Source organism: Camellia sinensis, chromosome 13 (genome assembly GCF_055761805.1).
Source record: "Camellia sinensis isolate YWXY chromosome 13, ASM5576180v1, whole genome shotgun sequence".
NCBI classification, from domain to species: domain Eukaryota; kingdom Viridiplantae; phylum Streptophyta; class Magnoliopsida; order Ericales; family Theaceae; genus Camellia; species Camellia sinensis.
The window spans coordinates 9,277,237-9,286,370 of NC_138973.1; positions in this window are offsets into that span (position 1 = coordinate 9,277,237).

The following is a 9,134-nucleotide window of genomic DNA, read 5'->3' on the forward strand; positions in this document are numbered from 1 at the left end:
TAATAACAATATGATCAGTATTTATTTAGTTTCAGTTGATATAATACTATTAACAAATATAATGCTAGAGTAAGTTCAAAAAATAAAGAATGTTTTGTTTTGGACAAAAATATCTAGATGGGATATAGAAATGAAATCAATAGTTAAAATAAAAATAAATAAATAAAGTGCGGGCGGTTTCTTGCGGGTGCGAGTTAAACCCGCAATCCACCCGCAACCCGCAATGATGCTATATTTCAAATCGCATCCGCCTGCATTGTATTTGCGAAACCGCCTATTTGTATGCGGATTGGGCGGGTTGGGCGGTTTTTTGCGGATCGAATAAACCGTCGCCCACTCTTAATTTTAAGTGAAATGCTGTAACAGCTGTTTTTGACAAAATTATAGCGACTCCCTATGCTGTTTTGAAAGGATGGTAAAACATTCAGTGAGTTTGATTTTAATTTTTTGAATTTAATTTTTTAATAATTAAGTTTTTTATTTTTTTATTTTTCATATTTTTTTATTTTTAGTAAATATTTTTATATTTTTTTGGTATTTAGTGTAGTTTTTAAAGATTTTTTTCATAAATATTATATTTTTAAGTGTATTTATATTAGATGTCTAAAAATTAAAAAAAAATGTTTAAAATATTAAAAAAATTCATAAAAAACATTAAAATATGAAAAATAAAAAAATAAAATTTTTTGAAAACTATTTTCTACTGGAACCAAATCATCTTTTTAATTTTTTTTTATAACTTTTTTAATATAAAAAAATAAAAAAATTATGTAATTTTAAAAAAAATTTAAATAGTCAAAAAAATACTTTTTAGGAGTTTGTCAAAACGCCCCTCTATCAAAAATAACACCTTATCTGTTTGGCCTTGTTTGGATTGATTTGGCAATCCTAAACGTACGTTTTTAGTTAGAAAAAATATCATATAAGCTATACTCAAGATAATTTTTTTTAATCGACGAGAGTCAATTATTAAGTGATTTTTTGAAAAATTAGTAAAAAGTTAATTTTTTGGCCTTTGGGTTTTTGGCACAAAAGGTTAGGTGTTTTTTGGTTAAAAAAATTAAAAGTAAAAAAGTTAGCTTTTTACCCTTGTTGCCAAAACGCCCCTAAATTAGCACTTATGAGAATTAATATCTCCATATTTATTCCCATATTAATAAAGTATCAAGTAATTGCCTTATAATTCAATTCCTTTTTAGACTATGTTTAGTTAGGAAATTTATAAAAAGAAAGAAAAAAAAGTATGTGAAATGTGAATTTAGAGATTTGCATGCGGTTGTGCCCTCTTGAGAAGGCTCGTCTCGAGCCTCTTTCAATAATTCAAATTGTTCATATTATAAGGTTTATTGAGTAGATCATCTATGCAAAAGATCAAGTTGATTGGATATCCGCAGTCCTATAATAAAAGCATTTTTTAAAAAAATTTACGAATAACATAATTTTGATAATTTTTTAAAAACAATTGGGATCTAATCATGAAGTTAGAAATATCCGATTAATTTGATTTTTTACATGGATAATATTGTTGACGTATCTTACAATATGAACAGTTGAAATTATCGAAAGATACTTAGGACTAGCCTCCACAAAGGGTACAGCAAGGCACAATAGCACTCCCCAAGTCTGTAAAATATAAGTATATATTTTATTTACATTTCACTTACATTTTCTCTTTTCCTGTCTGAATATTTTTTCCAATCTCTCAACTAAAACATAACGTTAAAAAAAGTTAAACCCATGACCTCTCCATAGAGATTAAACCCTTAGAAAAGTCACAGTGGCTAACTAGGTTAGGCCTAATTAGTTAATCTCATGAAATTATGAATATTTTTGGAGAATGGAATTAAGATTTTCATGGAAAGGTGACAATGAAAGGTAAAACTACAATTTTGTTGTTTATTTTACAAAATGAAGAAATTTATTTTCTTTATATAGTTAGTATTTTTATTTCCAATCAACTAATATCACTATATTACTATACATATAAACATAATGATCTTATATCTCTAATTTAATATTGGCACATTAATAATTTAGTCATTCAATTTCATCGTATTTATAATCATATCTAACTTAATTTTATAGCATGGCCTCAAGTAGTGGCGGAGCCAAGATTTCGATTTAGGAGAGGCAACATTAAGTTAAGATCATAGTGATCAACCACAATACAAATAATTTTGATTCTTAATGGAGGGTAAAACAATTAAAAATGAACACGGTTTCATATTTAAAGTTTTAAAGTTATGCTTAAGTTAGTTAGTTTTGTTTTGCTTTATGTGTTTTGATTTTTGATTGTTTATTTATTATTAATATGATTTGCTATTTTAGTTTTGTGAACATGATGATCACTATAATTTAAAATGCCATTACATGCTATTATCAAAAATGAGAATGACAAAATTACACCAAAATACCTCCAAAGAAAAAAGAGAGTGGAAGAGAAAGACATGAGAGAAAAGAGAGAAATAATATAGAATTTAAAAGAAAATATTTTAGCAAAATTAAACATTTACAGTGAAAAATTACAAAAATTTGTATTTTATTTTTAATTAATGAATTATGTTATAATGAAACTAATGAATTATAATCATAATGAAAATCAATAGACCATATAACTAATATAAATAAATATTTTAAAAAATAAGAGAGGGAAATCACAAATAAATAACAAGGAAAATACAATCAATAACCAGATTGAAATATTTGAACCTCTAACCTCAAAATGAAAAATGCAAGAATTTTGACTAATAGATTAACCCTGTTGCAAAGATTTTGTCAAAAACAAAAACAAAAACAAAGATGAGATATAAAAAATTATGACATACTTTGAATTTTAAAAATTAACTTAGTTTTCAAATAGAAGTAAAAGTGTAATTTCCAAAAATTGAGGGGGCGCACATGACCCTCCTGGTCCCAACGTGCCTTCGCCCCTGGCCTTAAGTGCCTCAATAACAGCCTTGAAAATACACACGAAATTGCAATATCTATTTTAGTCTCTTTTTTTTGTGTGTGTGTATACACTTTGTTAAGGCTCTCTATTTTAATTATTTTATTTTATTTTTTAATGAGAACAAAAAAATATATATAAATTATTGAGAGTATAATAATATACGGGGAGCAAATATTCAGGCAAGCCCGTGCTCCCTTCTTCCAAGCTCCGCTTCTGACCGATCACCTGCGCACACAAAGGCGGTGAGCTACCTGGCAGTGTGTGGCCGGAAAACCTCTCCGACGGTCAAGTTAGAACACACACCAAGGATAGATAGAGAGAGGGGAGAGAATTGTGTTTAGTGTATGTCTCACCAAAATATCATTTGTTCAGCATGGGGGGCGCAGACTCGCTAATATACCTTCTGCGCCTCAAATCTACTCCCATCCGTCTCTCAACACGTGGTGCTGTTATCCCATCTGTCAGCACAAATCTTGCTGAGCATCGCCTAATCCCAACTGCCAGCCTACTGTGCTGGGAGCTCGGTAGCCGGTCAACATTATCTCGGCTACCAACGGCCATTCCACACTTAAGCCCAAGCGCTCCATAATCGAGCTACTCCAGGCCATGTTCAATATCGACCGTGGTCGGCTACATTCCGACAGAGCCGAGCTCGGCTCAACTCATGTTGGTTGGATGTTGGTGCTCCCACGAAGCTAACTCTCGAACCGTGGAGCCCAGTGAGGCAGCGAACAACTCGGCTTAGCCCTCACTTGACCGGTCCTTGTGCCGTGAAGCACCGCCTTGTCAGTGCCTAGCCTTGACCGAGCAACACTCTCTAGACAGGCCCAAAACTTCCACGGCCCAATGTGTTCAGCCCAAATCTGTCCGGCCGTTACCACGGCCCAATTTCAGATCATAAATCTCCCTCTCAAATAATATTCTATGAATTTACCTAATCATCCATGTTATTCAAATGTATTTAACATAGAGCATTTTCAATTAAGGGTGGACAGATCTTGAGTTTCGCATCTATGTATCATTCAAATTTGGTCCGATCCAATATCAAGCTTTAGCAATCTCAAGGTTTGTCTTGAATAAATTTCAAATCCCAAACATGCTCACTTAACCTACTAAATATGAGTTATTATTTTTACATAAAAGATATTAAATTATTTATTATTTGAATTAAAAATGTTAACAAAATTCAATAAAAATTTAAATCATTGACATCTATATAATAAGGGAAGAGGGTTTTTGAATTTATCCTAGAGATATTTGTTCTACTAGGACATTTTAGCTATTATTATTCATTTCTGTATTTAGATGAACAGCTGAGATGAATTATAGTTCCCGTCCAACTATTTCACACTATAAACACTCCCCCCTCCCCATGTCTGAACCCCCCACCTTCCCTCTGTATCTCTATTCACTCTCACTCTCACTCTCACTCTCTGTTCTCCTTCCCAAGTTTGCATCCCCCCACCTTCCCTCTCTATCTCTCTCACTTTTGGTTCTTTTTCTTCTTCAACAGAACGAAAAACTCCCCTTTTGTCTCCGTCTCAAAGTTTGATTTTCTGTCGGGCTATATTGATTTATTTTTTTTTAAGTGTAGACACCCCATTTTTGACCGACCTTAAGACTTAGACGTCACTGATTGAGCGCTCGGTGATGTTGCATGTTGTGCTCATTCAGGAGTTTCAGAGTCCCGGCTGCAAGCCTTGCCTCCGGACTTCCGGACTCTTTCGTGCCTTGCCTCGGTTTACGAACCAGGCTCTGTTTTCTCTGTTTTCTCTTCCCGAAGGAAGGGAGAGGTCTCGTAGATCATCTCTCAGTGGCTGTACGCTACGTTTCGTGGTCGTAGGTCATTTTTCTCGTTTGGAGCCCGGTTTTTAGTTTTTCGGAGCCGACGGCCGTGTGCCTCGGTTCAGGACCACCTAACCACCTCCGTTTGCTTCGGTTTTTGGTATACACCTTATTTCCTCCCTTTTGAGGAACACTGTGATCCGAGAGACCAACTTCGTGGTCGAACGCCACCTCCGGTGCTTAACAGCCCATTTTCGGGGTCACGGGCCGCGCGTTTCGGTTCCCGAACCTCCATTTTGCATCCGTTTTGGTTCGTTTTTGGTGGAGACCTTATTTTCATAGTTTGGAAGCTTGTAGGAGGGTGGGAGGCCAGCAATTGTTCCGAAAAGCCAGCTTTATTCCTTCATCGCTCTCCGACGCCCGTTTTCCTCACTTGAAAGCCAATGTTGACCACCCCGGAGCCACTTTCTTGAACACTAAACCCCATATTTGTGTTGTACACACCTGGGAGGCCACCAATATTTGGTGGCTGACCAGTAATTGTGCCTGACCCTTTTGACCCCCTCTAAAAAATGAGTTTTTCTCTCTCCTGGTTCACATTTTCTGGGTTTTGACCACATATTTGTGTTGTGCATATATGGGAGGCCACCAATATGAGGTGGCCGACCAGCAATTGTCATTGACCCCTTTGACCCTTGGTCGGCCGGCCATGGGAGGTGGTCGGCCGGCCCCCTGAACCTTCTGAACTTGGCCGGCCGTAACCCTCTCACCTAGTTCTTTACAGCTGCACCCTCTGTTTCCCCCCAGATGCTGTATCCGAGGGGGGGCCTTTTGAGGGGGAAATTTGAATTTCATTTTCCCCCCTTTTTCCTTGCCTCTCTCCCTCTATAAGACCAGCACCTCTCCACCATTTCTAAGGGTTGACAAAAACCAATTGGAGCCTTGCATACATACATCCTCCATCTCTCTCATTCAACCATCAAATACCTTTGTTCTTGGACCATTTCTACACCACCTCATAGCACCACACCTCCATACTCCATTCCAGCAACTTTGAGGTTATTTCCAGAGGTTAGGAGCACCATTTCTTCAGCCAAAAGCTGCTGGTTCATTGGTCTTCAAGGGTGAGTCATCTTTCTCTCTTTTCTAGTCTTTTTTTGCTTTCTATCTAAGCCATACTTGCAAGCTTTTTTGGGCTCCGACCCAAACTGTAAATAGTCATATTTTGAGCCTCTTTTCATGTTTGATCAAGGACCTTCGGCTGTTTGAGGTCTCCTACTACCACTTTCCTCTTTATCTCTCTTTTAGGCCAATTTTTACATAGTATTTTAGGCCTATTTGTGAGTTGTTTTGGACTTGGTCATAAACTGTAAAACATCTTTTTTTGAGCCCCTCTTCAACATTGTTGAAGGGCTCTCCTCTGTTTGAGGCCAGAAGCTATCACTTGCCTCTTTATCTCTCTTTTAGGCCAATTTTTGCATAGTATTTTAGGCCTATTTGTGAGCTGTTTTGGACTTTTCCATAAACTGTGAAATATCTTGTTTTGAGCCCCTCTTCAACATTTTTTAAGGGCTCTCATCTGTTTGAGAACAGAAGCTACCACTTGTCTCTTTACCCCTCTTTTAGGCCTTTTCTTGCATGATAGTTTGGCCTTATTTGTGATTATTTTCGTGGCTTGATGTAAACTGAAAAGTGCCTTGTTTTGAGCCCCTCTTAAACTTTGTTGAAGGGCTCTTTGCCATTTGGGGCCATCTTCTGTCCCTTTGTGTTTAATCTCTCTTTTAGGGCCATTTTTGCACGATAGATTAGCCCTATTTGTGTTCATTTTTGAGACTTGTTATAAACTGGAAATATATATTTTTTGGGACTGTCTTGCATCTTTCTTCATGCTTCATGATCAAATAATGCATGCTTTGTATAGCTGTAAGTCATTCCATGTGCCTAGTTTCGAATTTCGGGGTTCATTCCATGCATCGGGTGCCATGTTTCTATGTTTCGGGACTGTTTTGTATCATATTTCAGCGCTGAGATTTGCATGATTGCATACCATATTCCATGCCTTGCCATGCTTTGGTAGAGTGGCATTTGTTGCCTTAGATTCGGTCCTCGGTTTGCGTATATGCGTGCACGCATTTTGAGTGTCTCATTTTCATCTTATGGCTACTGATGTGAGTGTGGCTGAGGTTCACTCATGTTGGTGTAAGTTCATTGTGCATTGTGTATGCCATTTCATTTCATAGCATTGTGTATGCTAGGTTGTATGTTAGCGCATTGTGTATGCCATGTTACCTCGTGCATCGCGTATGCCATTTCATAGCATTGTGCATGCTAGGTTGTATATTAGTTGCATTCATGCATGTCATGCATATTGCATTGTGTTTGGGATAGGAGTTAGCCCAAGCACGGGAAACGAGGGACGTTTCGTACTTCGAGTGACGGAACGTGTCTCAATTCCCAGTCACCGACACTCCGGATTATCCATGATGGAGTTTAGGTCTTGTTGCGTTTATATGTACATTCATTTCATATTGAGTCATGCAATTCGACTCCTCGGCCATCATGCATCGAGATGCTTGATTGGTGGCACGAGGATCGAGGACTACACTCCTTGAAGAGTAGTCATGCATACATATGTGAAAATACTTTGCCATGCCTCTTTGTTGCTCTCTGTTGCAGCAAATCAGAAATTGGCAGCCTTCCGGAGCTTGACACGCATTCCAAGAACAATTGCAAACAGAGGCAAACCGGGGCATCGCGAGGGATTCTCCGCATAAGGCAACCCGAGCATGCATCATTCATCATCCGGAGCAAATTTGAGGCAGTCCCTGGCTTGCATGCCAATTTATTGCTTTCCTAATTTAATTTGTTAATTAATTAGGGTTTTGTACTTATTTAGACTGTATTATTTATTCGGACATTCGGACTATATTATTTATTCGGACCCTCTGCGCAAGGGCACAACTGTAATAAGTGTGCGTGTGTGTGATGTATGTCTTCCAACACCACGTCTTTCTCCCTTTTATTTACCCGCTTATGATGGTTAGATTAGGGCATGTTTCAATTAGCATACAGTATGATAGCATGTTTGGATTCATTCATCTGTCTTACATGCACCGGGCATCATACTAACTGCATTGTATGTTCAATTCCAAGTTAAATACATGTTAGCTGTAGCATTTCATATGTCATGTTTAGAATAGCCGAGCCTGCTATAGTTGCACTTTTGCATGTGTTGCATTAGGCATTTCTGTATAATTAGGATCATGCATGGATTTCTAATTAACTTCTGTTTTGGCTTGGAGTACTCGGTAAGTTTTATGCTTTTGCATCCTTGCATGCGTGTGAATGACTGCCATGATAGCATGCTTACCATGAGGCTAATTGCTTATGTGATATAACTGCCTGAATGCCTGTGGGTGAAGGTTGGATTATTTGAATTGGAATAAATGCATTGACTGTGAGTTTTAAGCCCACTAGATAGTGGCAAAATCATGTTTTTCTAAGCCCACCCGATGGTGGCAAATCCACGTCTTAGCCTACTTGCGGATAGCACCATCAAACCACTTTCAATAATAAACATGAAATGTTTTGTTCCAATTCAGACGATCCAGTCTATACTTGTATGCTGTGCGCATCACATAGTAAGTCTAGGCTAATAACCGAAATAAGAACGCATAAAGTTTTCAAAACTAGATATCATGGTTAGTAGAGGCCGATCTTTGATCTGGCGAGCGGGGGCGCTCACGAAGTGACCTTCCCCAATCGTACCCAAGTTCCCGAGCCGAGGCAACTTTGGTGATGATGGACACGTGGCCTTAGGCAGCGAGTCAGGGTTTCCTAAATTTCTCCAAAATAAAATATTTAGGTGGCGACTCTGTATCTGGCAAAGCAGTCCATGTTTGGCACTTCTTTCAAATTCTGTTTTCTCAAAATGATTTGTCGGATTTGGACTCTTTGGTTCAGATTAAGAACCGTGACAATTTGAGAGTCCTGAACTGTAGTGAGCCCAATACGAACGGAACGGGAGCCATCCCTCCCGGGGCATTCGGGGACGTCTACATTAAGATTCTAAAATTTTTTTGTCGGGCTGTATTCTAACAATTTTTGCAAAGTCTGCTCTCCACTCTTGGCTTGCAAGGTAAGATGCTCGCTCCCCTTCTCTTTATGTTCTCATTCTCTCGCTGCTCAATTCTCTCTATCAGGCTGTAAACAGGTTATTTTAGGGTTGTTTGCCTATGCCATTTTTTTCATTTTTTTAAAAAAAATTTGTATTCAAACTTTGATTTTCTGTCGGGCTGTATTGATTTTTTGTTGGTTTTAGATTCTAAGAATTTTCTGTCGAGCTGTATTCTAAGAATGTTTTCAAAGTTTAATTTTGGTTCATTATGGTGATCTGCTG